The 11,662-nt window shown below is 40.5% G+C and overlaps 1 pseudogene; it reads right to left on the minus strand.

Moving 5' to 3' along the window:
- Positions 1 to 391: 391 nt before the first annotated feature.
- Positions 392 to 1,716, minus strand: LOC102875674 (annotated as a pseudogene).
- Positions 1,717 to 11,662: the final 9,946 nt, after the last annotated feature.

The raw sequence follows: 11,662 nt of genomic DNA on the forward strand, positions 1-11,662 counted from the left end.
TCCAACTTCCTTCTTCTGGAAGATATGTTTTGATGTAGGGAGGGACTAGATCATGCATGATACTAACTGAACGTTCAGAGGTAATGATCAGTGAAGAGCCAGAGGATCAGATCATTTCAAGATAGTAAAAAATTGATTTTATTTTATCTTCAGAGAAGGAGAGGGCATGGGTACAGACTATGTCTATTTCTTCCATTCATGCTGGTTTAATGACTTTATATCCTATCCCTAATGAGATATCTTCTTTTTTTTTTTCCCGAAAGAGTAGCTTTATTGGAACACACTGCACACTGACCGACCGACGGGGAAGCCCGCTGGGCACGCACTGTTTGGTTACTAAAATTCAACGGGATATGGATCCTCTGGGCCCTTGTCCCGGGCATATGTTCGCTCAGAGATAGAGTCCTTCGGGGGTGCCCTCTTGTTTCTTATAGAGAACATTTTCTTTCGATTTTTTGAAGTCTTCGTTTGTGACTTTCATTCTCCGTTCTCTCAAGGCCATGAGCCCAGCTTCTGTGCAGATCGCCTTGATGTCCGCTCAAGAGAGGTCATCTTTAGCCATGATCAGGTCATCCAAGGTTACATCATCGGCCAAGGTCATCCTGCTTGTGTGAATCTGAAAGATGCGCTTCTTGGTCTTCTCATCTGGCAGGGGGAACTCGATCTTCCTGTCAATGCGGCCTGGTCTGATGAGTGCTGGATCTAAGGTTTCTATCCGGTTTGTGGCCATGATAACTTTTACGTCTCCCCGTGAATCAAATCCGTCCAACTGGTTCAAGAGTTCCAACATTGTTCGCTGGATATCTCTCTCTCCCCACCAGAATTTGAGTCGTATCTTTTTGTCCCGATGGCATCGATCTCGTCTATGAACACGATGGACGGGGCATGCTCCTCGGCCACGCGGAACAACTCCCGCACGAGCTTGGGCCCGTCGCCCAGGTACTTCTGGATAAGTTCGGATCCAATCACTCTCAGGAAAGTGGCCGAGGTCTGGTTTGCCACTGCTTTGGCTAGTAATGTTTTACCTGTGCCAGGTGGGCCATAGAGAATGACTCCCTTCGGGGGCTTGATCCCCATCTCTTCATAATACTCAGGATGAGTAAGAGGCAGCTCCACCGATTCCTTAATTTCCTGGATTTGGTTGTCAAGTCCCCCAATGTCAGCGTAGGTCTCCTGGGGGGCCTTTTCTACTTTCATCACTGTGACGAGGGGATCGGTGTCATCCATCAGCACTCCAATCACGGCATGCACCTTGTGGTTGAGCAGGACAGAGCAGCCTGGCTCCAAGAGATCCTTGTCCACAAACGAAAGAATGCTAACGTAGTGCTCTGAGCCCACAGACGTGGACACGATGGCGTGGTTGTCGTCAATGATCTCCTCCAACGTTCCCACTGACATTGGGGTCCCCCGCAGGTCATCCACCTTTGACCTCTCCTCCTCTTGCTTTTCTTCTAGTGGCTTCATCTGCTCCTGATTCCTAATGAATTCTTCCTCCATGAGAAGATAGTCTTTAATTCTCTCCAGCTTCAGCAATTTTAACCGGCACTGAGTATGTGGTGTCACCAGTGGCAGTTTGCTGGAAGCATCGGGTCCCTTTGTTTTCTTCTTCTTTTTCCCCACTCTGGTTGGGACAGGAGGTTCGTATTTCTTTTTCTTGTCCTTGTCATCCTTTTTGCCACCTCCAGGACCATGACCGCCACTCTGACTTTGACCCATCTTGCTCGGCTCGCTCCCGAGATATCTTCTTGACCCTGAGAATTTAAAATCTTTTTTAATGTATGGAAGAATGAATGACCAGAGAACATATAGGAGACTACCTGTTGTATTTTTATCCTTTCTTCAGAGACTGAGTGTGAAGGAACAGAAATGCAGGTGCTGAAAGGTCCAGAGTTTGAAATGATTGAAGACATAGCAGTGCCAACTCACTTCCACAAGGCATCTGTGCTGTATAAACTGAAGAGACTCTGTGACCATTCAATGAACTCTGTGTGTGCTACTGAAAGATTAGGCTGGATGCCATATTGACAAAATGCCAAGTTTCCTCAGGGTAATTATCTTACATTGAATTTAAGCATAGTGACTTGGAGTTAATCCTTGAGGAACATCCCCTGAAAAAGATTTTATCTTAACATATCTCAGCACTGTTTTGTTAATATTCTTAATCTTTCCCATAGATTGTCATTGCTCAGAACATGAGGTTTGGGGGCTCGCAGATCAATGTTCGAGTAGCCACTCTTCCAATTTCTAGTTGAGTGACCAGGGACTAATTATGCATAAAGCAGGATCATGATCTCTGAGGTACCTGGGAAAATTCAATGAAAAATATAAGCATACAATTTAGTGCCTTCATCTTGTTAATTCTCAGTAAATGGAATTGAATTTTTTTACCTTTTCATTGATGATGGTTGGTTATTCATATTCATTGATTTTCTCTGTACCTGTGTAGCAAAACCAGCCTTGAATTGAGTAAATTTCTTGTTGTGAGGTGTCACTGAGTTGACTCCTACTCATAGGGGTCCTGTGAACAGGTGATCTGAGCCTTTCTCTGTCTTGCACCATCCTCATGATCTCTGTCATGTACAATTCCATTGTCAAAGCCACTAGATCAATTAATCTCTTTTGGATGAGAATCTTCCTTTCTTTCATTGACCCTCTACCTCTCCCAGTATGATGACTTTTTTCCAAGGACTGATTGCTCATGATTACATGCCCAAATATGTGAAATGAAATTTCATCATTTTCCCCTAAAAGGACATTCTGGTTCCTCTTGTTCCAAGATAAATAGAATCATTCCCTTCCTAGTTCATGTGCTATTCAACACTTTTCTCTAACACCATGATTCAAAGACATCAATTCTTTTTCAATCTTCCTTATTCATTGTCCAACTCAGATGAATAGGAAGCAGTTGCAAATACCATGGCTTGAATCATTGCACCTTAACCTTTAAACTGACATCCTTGCTCTTTTGCACTTTGGAGAGGACCTTGATAGGAGATGTTTCCCAATTCCACACATCTTTTGATTTTTTGGTTTCTGTAACCATAGGTGTTGATCGTGGATTCAAGTAAAGCTAAATATTGGATAACTTCAATAGTTTCTCTATTATGATACTGCTTATTGGTCCAGAAGTGAGGATTTTTGTTTCCTTGATGTTGAGATGTAATCCATATTAAAGGCTGTAGTCTTTTATCTTCTGTAGTGCTTCTTGTCTTCTTCTCTACTACCAAGGTTGTGTCAACTACATAAGGGAGATTGTTGATGTGTCTTATTCCAATCCTAATACCATGCTGTTTTTCAGATTGTCCAGGTTCTCAAATTATTTGTTCAGCATACAGAGTGAAAATGCATGGCGAAAGGATAAAACCATGATGCACACCTTTCCTGATTTTAAATCATGCACTCTTCTCCTGTCTTGTTAGGCTTAAATGGCAGCATTTGGAATCTATTGCCACAGAAGCCATCACATATAGCAAGCAAGTTCTTCAGATTTCTGATTTATTCTGAGACAATATTTGTTTACTAGAGTGCTATAACAAATTACCACCGACATTCAGTCCTACAAGGACAAATATTGTATAAAACCATTATTGTAGAATGAGTATAAAGGTCCAAGGGAGGGGGAAGAAGCAGAGGGATGAGGATGTGCAGGGGGTGGGATTAATCATGGGGTTGTACAATTTGATGGGTGGGGGGGTGAGGGAAATTGGAAGAGTCTGTTCTGAAAAACAATGTGTTCGAATTTTGTAAATAAACTAGTAAAATTTTTAGGCTTCGTCTGACCTACTTTGGACATGTTGCAAGGAGGGACCAGTCCTTGGAGAAAGACGTCATGTGGGAGGGTGGAGGGCAGACGCAGGAGGGGTAGGCCCTCTGGGAGGCGGATTGATTCGGTGACAGGTAATCGGGATGGGTGTGTCGGAGACAGTGCGATTGGCACAGGACAGAGTAGAGTTTAGGGCTGTTGTACATAGGGTTGCTATGAGTTGCAAGCGACGGCACATAACAACAACAATAATAAAAATAACAAAATAAAGGAAAAAGTCATAGATCAATAGTAATCAAAGATATAAAAAACCACAATGTATAAAAATGATTGTCTAAAACAAAATATACATGAACAAAATAATGTATTTGAATGATTATATAAATGTGTAAAACAACATATTGTAAATGAAAGAAACATAATATATATGAACAATTGCATGCAAACCAATGTATCTCCCAAATGGGAGTAAAATGGGGGAGGAGGAAATAAAAGAGACATTTATTGTCTCATAGTTTTGTAAACCAGAAATCTGAAATTAAGCTGCCAGCATGTTTGTTCTCCTCTTTCCTTTTTTAGTTTCTAGTGCTTGTTAATATTATTGCAGTCTGGGCACTGGTCTTCAGATTGTTACCTGTTTCTTCTTTTTTGTCTTTATTTATTTCCTCTATGTCTGTTGTAAAAATACTTATTATGGAGTTAAGACTCAAAGAAAAATTCAGAATTTTCTCATATCGAAATCTTTATCTTAACTACATCTGCAAAGACCTTGTCTTAATGAGATCACATTGATAGTTTCAGGTAGAGCTCTGGTGGCCTAGTGGCAAGAAGTTGCACTGCAATCCTGAAAGCACATGGTTCAAGGCCACCCGCTGCTCCATGAGAGAAGGCAATTTTCTCCTGTGGGATTAACTGCCTTTGAAAATCTGGAGGACCAGCTCTGGGACTGTATGGTATAAAAAAAAGATAGTTTCATGTATTGGGACAAAAGCAGATCTTTTTGGGAATTATAAAACACTACCGTGATTGAGTAACACACGTGAACCTTAACTCTAAAAAAAAAATCATTGTCATTGGGTTGTTTCTTACCAATGATCATGGAATTTCGAAGGCTGTAAATCTTTGTGGGTAGAGACTGTCCATCTTTCCATCACAGAGAACCTTGTTGTTGTTGTTAGATGCCATTAGTTGAGCATGCCGTATGAACAAAAGATCTGAGCTTAGACCTGTCCTGCGCCATCCTTACACTTTCTAACACACAAGACCCCATTGCAGCAGTCACCTTGTCAGTGCAGATTGTTGAGGGTCTTCCTCTCTTTCACAGACCCTCCACCCTTCCCAACATCATGCCCTTCTCCAAGGAATAGCACCTCCTAGGAATATACTCAAAGTGTGTGAGGTGAAGCCTTATCATTCTTGCCTCCGAAGAGCACTCTTGCTGCACCCTCTCCAACACATACCTGTCTGTTCTCTTGACAGTCCATAGGATATTCAGTGCTTGGCATGACTGGATCCTGATGGGTAAGTGTTTGTGATTTACTTGAAAACTAGGGGTAAACTGGGTGTTTCTAATTGTGTTAGCAATCAAGTGTAAGCTGATTGTGTCTGATCTCATTTACAATCAGCTTGAGTGAGAAGCCTCTTGCGCAGACAAACAGGATCTGGTGGGTTGGCCATTGTATTTAAAAGTCATTCTGGTCCTACCTGTGAGTGAGTCTTTAGCTCGGCATAGTTGAATCCTGGTGGGTAAGTGTTTGTGATTTCCCCCCTCCCTCCCCCGCTAGAGAGCCTTAAGTACCCTAAAACTCAGATTCCTAATCTTGCTAAGACACTGGTTTCCTCCTGGCAGCAACTCCTTGAGAACTCTTTCTGAAATCTCTTCAGGTCTTCTGTTAGTGCCCTCTGTGTCTTCAAAAGGGAAATGTGTCTGGCATGTTAATAGCTAGCAGATCTCCTGGAGGACAGGTAATCCCATGTCCTGCTGTTACTGTAACCCAGCTCTGTCTCTTCATGTTAGAAGTCCATTTTTTTTTACCAGTGTTCAGAAGCTTTCATCTTTTTAGTTCCTTTAAAATAAATATTCGAACAAATGTTACCTGACAGCAGAAGAGGTGAAAAGCGTAGAAACATTTCTAATCTATTTTCTGATATCTTTTCTAATCTTTCCCCAAACGTACTCAGTCGGGTCTCTTCTGCATGACCACAAGCCCTTGAAAGTGGCTTCCAGCATATCAGAAAGACGTGGTTACTCACAAAAGGAAGAAGTGATCAGAGGCTATGCCTCATGTCTTTGGTGTGCTGATAACCCTTTTCAGGACATGCTTCGCAGCAAGTAGCTGTCCTACAAAATAGGAAGTAAAAATATCTAATCTGTTTTTGCTCTGTCACTCAGAGGCACTCAGGTAGTGTCAGGAAAGTCTGGCCTTTCCAAGTACCTAATAATTTGAACTCTTAATTTTTTTCTAGATAAAACATGTGAAATAGTACCCACCTTCTAGAGTTATTGTGAAGATTAGTGAAATAGTACCCACCTTCTAGAGTCATTGTGAAGATTAGTTGACATGTGGGTATAAGTGAGATAATGCATTTAAAGGGCCTAACTGGTGGACTAGCCCAGAATAAGCTCTCTGTGGAGGTCAGCTAATTATATAAATCACTTGCTACAAGTGTCTGACAAAAAGAAGTTATTGTATAGCTGTTACTGTGCCATGATTGATAAAAGACTTAAAATGACAAAAAGAAATCAACCATTAGCTGATTATCATCTGCATTTGGAACAAGGAACAAGGTCTAGGATTGATATTCTTATGATTGGCATACATAAGGACAAGAAAATATGTATTTCACTCTCTGCCATTTAAATGATATTTCCCCCCCTAACTGTAAATACATCAAATCCTTTCCCTTGTGTCTGGCTTCAAAGTGTTGTTGTTGTTGTTGTTATGTGCCGTCGAGTCGTTTGCGGCTCATAGCGACCCTATGCACAACAGCCCTAAACCCTGTTCTATCCTATGCCAATCGCACTGCCTCCGACACACCCATCCCGATTATCCCAGTTACCGAATCAATCCATCTCATAGAGGGTCTTCCCCTCCTGCACCGTCCCTCCACCCTCCCAAGCATGACGTCCCTCTCCAAGGACCCGTCCCTCCTTGCAACATGTCCAAAGTATATCAGATGAAGCCCCAGAATCCTTGCCTTCAAGGAGTTGAATGGTTTAATCCTCTCCAGGATGAATTTGTTTGTTTTCTTGGCAGTCCATGGTACATTCAATACTCTTCTCCAGCACCACAGCTCAAAGGCATCAATTCTCCTTCTGTCCTCCCTAGTCATTGCCCAACTCTCTAATGCATAACGAGTGATTGCAAAGACCATGGCCTGTATCAGGTGCACCTTAGTCTCCAGAAAGCAAGGAAATTTTTAATAATTTCACACTGTTATGTAGAAGCTCTGGGAAAGGAATGATCTGACATGTTCCTTTCTTTTGGAGACTAAGGGAATCAGTCTGTCTTCTTCACAGAAGTGTTTGCCTCCCTTTCTCTTTTGGCCAACAGTGAAAATTTCTGTGGAAATAAACACCCAACTCTCGCTAAGAATAAAATTTAAACTCACCACTTTTGAATTAATCATTTGCTCTCCAGACATGGAGTACATTCCAGGCAAGAATGAAAAGCTCAGGAAATTGTTGTAATATTTTAGTCAGTGATTCCTCCAAATATGGTAACAACTAGGCCACCTATATGGTGTTAGAACATCCTTTAAGACCCTAAAGCACATGCTGTTTTTAATCACCTTCTTACTACAGAGATGTCCATCATCCCAAATAATTTTCTTCTCAAGCTTCTGGACTGGTTAGTGAGACAAGAGATGCTGGATGTCCAGTGGGTGTGAATAAGGAACAGTTAATAATACACTGTGTAAGCAGCCAGAGAGGGGCAAGGCGAGGCAAGACAATTGCAAAAGCACACTCAAAAAGAAGCTTGGAGGGACAAGAAAAGGGAATGAAGCAGGAGAAAAGTGATACAGCACTATATGTTCATTTTGATGGAAAGGACATTAGGAGGCCACTTAACCCATCAGCGTAGTGTCTATGGGGACAAGCTGAGACCAATGAGATCATGAAGTGATGAAGCTCTTGGCCTTCTTGTATTAGGTCTTCCACTGGTATCAGCTGCACCAAAAGTAATTATAAAGTCAAATGATCATAGAGCCAGAAAAGTAGCAAAAGGTTAGCTTTGTTCAGCGAGGAGAGATGGTTTTCTGAAGTTTCATCCAGATGATAATGATCAGCTGATGACTAGGGTTGGAGGTTTGAGCCCACTCAGAAGGTGTCTCAGAGAAAGGCTTTGTCTACTTTTGAATACTAAGCTACTGAAGACCCTGCAGTGCACAGTTCTGCTGTGACACACACTGGGCAGCCACAAGTTTGAATTAACTTGACGGTAACTGGTAATTCAACTTAAAAGCAGAATTTGTCTCTAAGATTATTTGGTTGATTAGGTTATCAATTCCAAGTTCTATGTTAGCTGACTTATTTAAGTTTACATGTTGTTGATAAGATACCCTACACAACACGGGTGCATCTGAAGTTGAATATTGAATAAGCATGGCAGAAGAAAAATCAATGCTGTTTCATTTTGGTGTTGGAGAAGAGTACTGAATGTACCATGGCCTGCCAAATTCTGTCTTGGTGGAAGTACAATCAGGGCGCTCTTTAGAGGAAAGAATCTTAGAGGTGAAATGTCATCTCACAGACATTGAGCATATTGTGAGGAGGGACGATAAAGACATCCTGGAAAGTTGGAGGCACCAGAGAAAGATAGACCTTCAACAAGATAAACTCACACAGTAACTATAACAATGGGATTTAGTATATCAGAAATCATAAGAATGTGTAGGATAAGACAAGGTTCAGATCTGTTTTTCTTAAGATCACTGTGAGTTAAAGTCAGCTCTATGACACCCAGCAATAACAACATGTCCAACAGAACCAAAACTTCCCAGTTCTTGGCCATCATCAAAATCAAAGCTATGTTTGTGCCCCTTGATATTGTTCATGTGTCAGTCTCTCTCATTGAGCATATTCCTCTTTTTCTGGTAAAGTTGACCTTCTACTATATCTAGCATGATACCCTTCTCCTTGGATTGATCCATTCTGGTAATAAGTTAAAAGAATGTAAGAAATCACATTTTCTCACTCCTAAGAAGCATTCTGGCTGTAGTTTTTCTGGACCAGTTATCTTCATTCTCTTGGAAGTTCATGGCAGATTCAATGTTCTTCACTAAATGATAACTAATTCTCTGATCTTCTTAATGAATTGTTCAACTTGTGACAATTGAAAATATCATAGCTTGGGTCAGTCACATCCTAGCCCTCAAAGTTTCATCCTTGCAATGTAATACTTTTCAGAAGTCTTTGGTAGAGGATCTGTGCATTGCTATATATCATTTGTTTTCTTAATCGTTGCTTCCAAGGGCACTGACTGTGGACTCAGGTAAAATTAAATCCTTGACCACTTCAATATTTTCTCCATGGTGCTTATTGGTCATATAGTAAATATTTTTGTTTTCTTTATGTTAAAATATAACTTATGCTGGAGGCTGTAGTCTTTTATCTTCATCAGTAGGTACTTAAATCTACTAAGGTTGTGTCATCTGTACAACACAGCTGGTTAATAAGGCTTTCTCTATTCCTGATGGCGTGTTCTTCGTAGAGTCCAACTTCACACATTATTTATTTAGCATACAGATTGAATAAATATGTAGAAAATAAGATCCTATTTTTAAGCCATGAAGTATCATCTTGTTCTGCTGAGAGAAGGTTTCTAGATTGAAGCAGATGTTCCACATGCACTCAGTTTAGTATTTTAATTCCCATTGTTTGCAATGCTACCCACAATTTGTTATTATGCACAGAGTTGAACGCTCTTGCAAAGTACAAAAATACAGATAAATATTTTACTTATATTCTGTTTTAAGTTAGGATCTGTCTGAAAGAAATCAGCCACATTATCTCTCTAATTCCATATTGTCTTCTGAATTCCGCTTGAATTTCTGGTAGTTCTTTGTTAATGTATTGCTTTAATCATGTTGTAATATTCAGTAAAATTTTATTTGCATATGATATTGTTGATATTATTCTGTATTTCCACATTCTGTCAGATCCTTTTTTGGGGGGGGTGCGGGGAATGGACACAAATATGAACCTTTTCCAGTTGCTTGATCAGGTAACTGCCTTCCAGATTTTTTGGCATAGCCAAGCGAGATCTTTTAGTGTTGTATCTGTTTGTTGAGATGCCATACTTGCTATTCCATCAACTCTGGGAGCCTTGTTTTTGTTTTCACTAAAGCTTTCAGTTTACAGAGAAAGTAACAATCTTTACTGGTTTCCAGGAGTAGGAGAAGGAGGGGAAGAAGAACACTAACTAGAGAGTAGATAGACATTAACTTGGGTGAAGGAAAGGGAAATATACACATTGTGCTAACCTGTACCTGTTATTAGTGTGTTGTTGTGTGTCTGAATCAACTTATAACAGACTCTCTGGTGCGTTTTCTGAGGTGGTTAATTGCCTAAGAAGATACTTTCCTGCAGAGCAGCTAGTAGATTCGAACCACCTGCCTTAGGGGTTGCTATGCTGCTTCTTACCTCCTGGCCACCAGAATTCCCTGTAGCTTGCTCAGTTCCACAGTCTTTGTGCTAGCAGTCAGGAAATCAAAAGACGGATTGCACTGGGATAACTTTCTATCAGGGACTGCTCCAGAGTGCTAAAAAGCAACAATATCAGTCTAGAGACTAAGATATGCCTGATCCAGGCTAATTCAGGGTTACATTTTAAGTGCCTTTCAGCCCAAGAACCTCATTTTTCTCCCCAGTGTTATCAACCAATGTTCTACCACTATTCACTGGCTATTTCCACTACTCCCCTCCCAAAAAAGTCACCATTTGTCTTCTCAGTTTGCCTCAGTCTGGAAGCTCTGCTATATTGTTTACCACAGGTGAAATACCAGTGGCATAGCTCCCAACATCACAGCAACATACAAGCCACCACAGTACAACAAATTGACAGAAGAATGATGAATAAGGTTTATCTAAATGGGTTAAATTATTTGCACTTATGACTGCCAACTTGAAGGTAAGTGATCAAACCCATCTAGCAGTACCATAGAAGAAAAGTCCTAGTAATGTGCATCCTTTAAAAGGAAAAGAGATGTACTTGCTTTCTCAGCATACTGGTCTGAAAGGAATGAGCAAATAAGCAGTTGAGTATCTGAAAGGAAGTATTAGGACATGAGACATGAAGTAGCTTGTTTTAGACACTTTCATGAAAGTAGCTGTTGATTGGATGGTTATAAGGAAGGAAAAAAAAATCCAGCAAAAACCCACAACATAAATGAATGATATCTAATGTAAATGTATGTAACATAATGCATGTGCATGAAGCCCAGTGTATATGAATGACAAAAATATTAATAAACTATTTACAACCAAGAAACTTTATGGGGCAGTTCTAATCTGTAACACTTGATATTTCTGAGTCTGAAGCAACTCAAGAATGACATTTGTCCAATATTACAAGTAAGGACTGGGTTGAATTTGACTGTATAGTAGCCTCTGTGTGTGTGTGTGTGTGTGTGTGTGTGTGTGTGTGTGTGTGCCTGTGGTTGCCCTGATACTTAAAAATCTCTTGAGCATTTGGTATTAAAGGAGGAGATCTGATTCTCATTAGAGGTTCTCCGCTTTTTGTTAACAGGACTGTGAGAAAGTGACTGCATGATTTTACAAGTTCTTTTTTATGCTCAATTCCAGATTCCTTTTCATACTGTTTTTATAGCCTGCAATACCTCTCTCTTATTCCTGACTAATTAAATATCTACATCTCCTTAAAGTTTCATCTTCTC

This window comes from Elephantulus edwardii, unplaced genomic scaffold (assembly GCF_000299155.1).
Source record: "Elephantulus edwardii isolate Elephantulus edwardi_28Jun2011 unplaced genomic scaffold, EleEdw1.0 scaffold00085, whole genome shotgun sequence".
NCBI classification, from domain to species: Eukaryota; Metazoa; Chordata; class Mammalia; order Macroscelidea; family Macroscelididae; genus Elephantulus; species Elephantulus edwardii.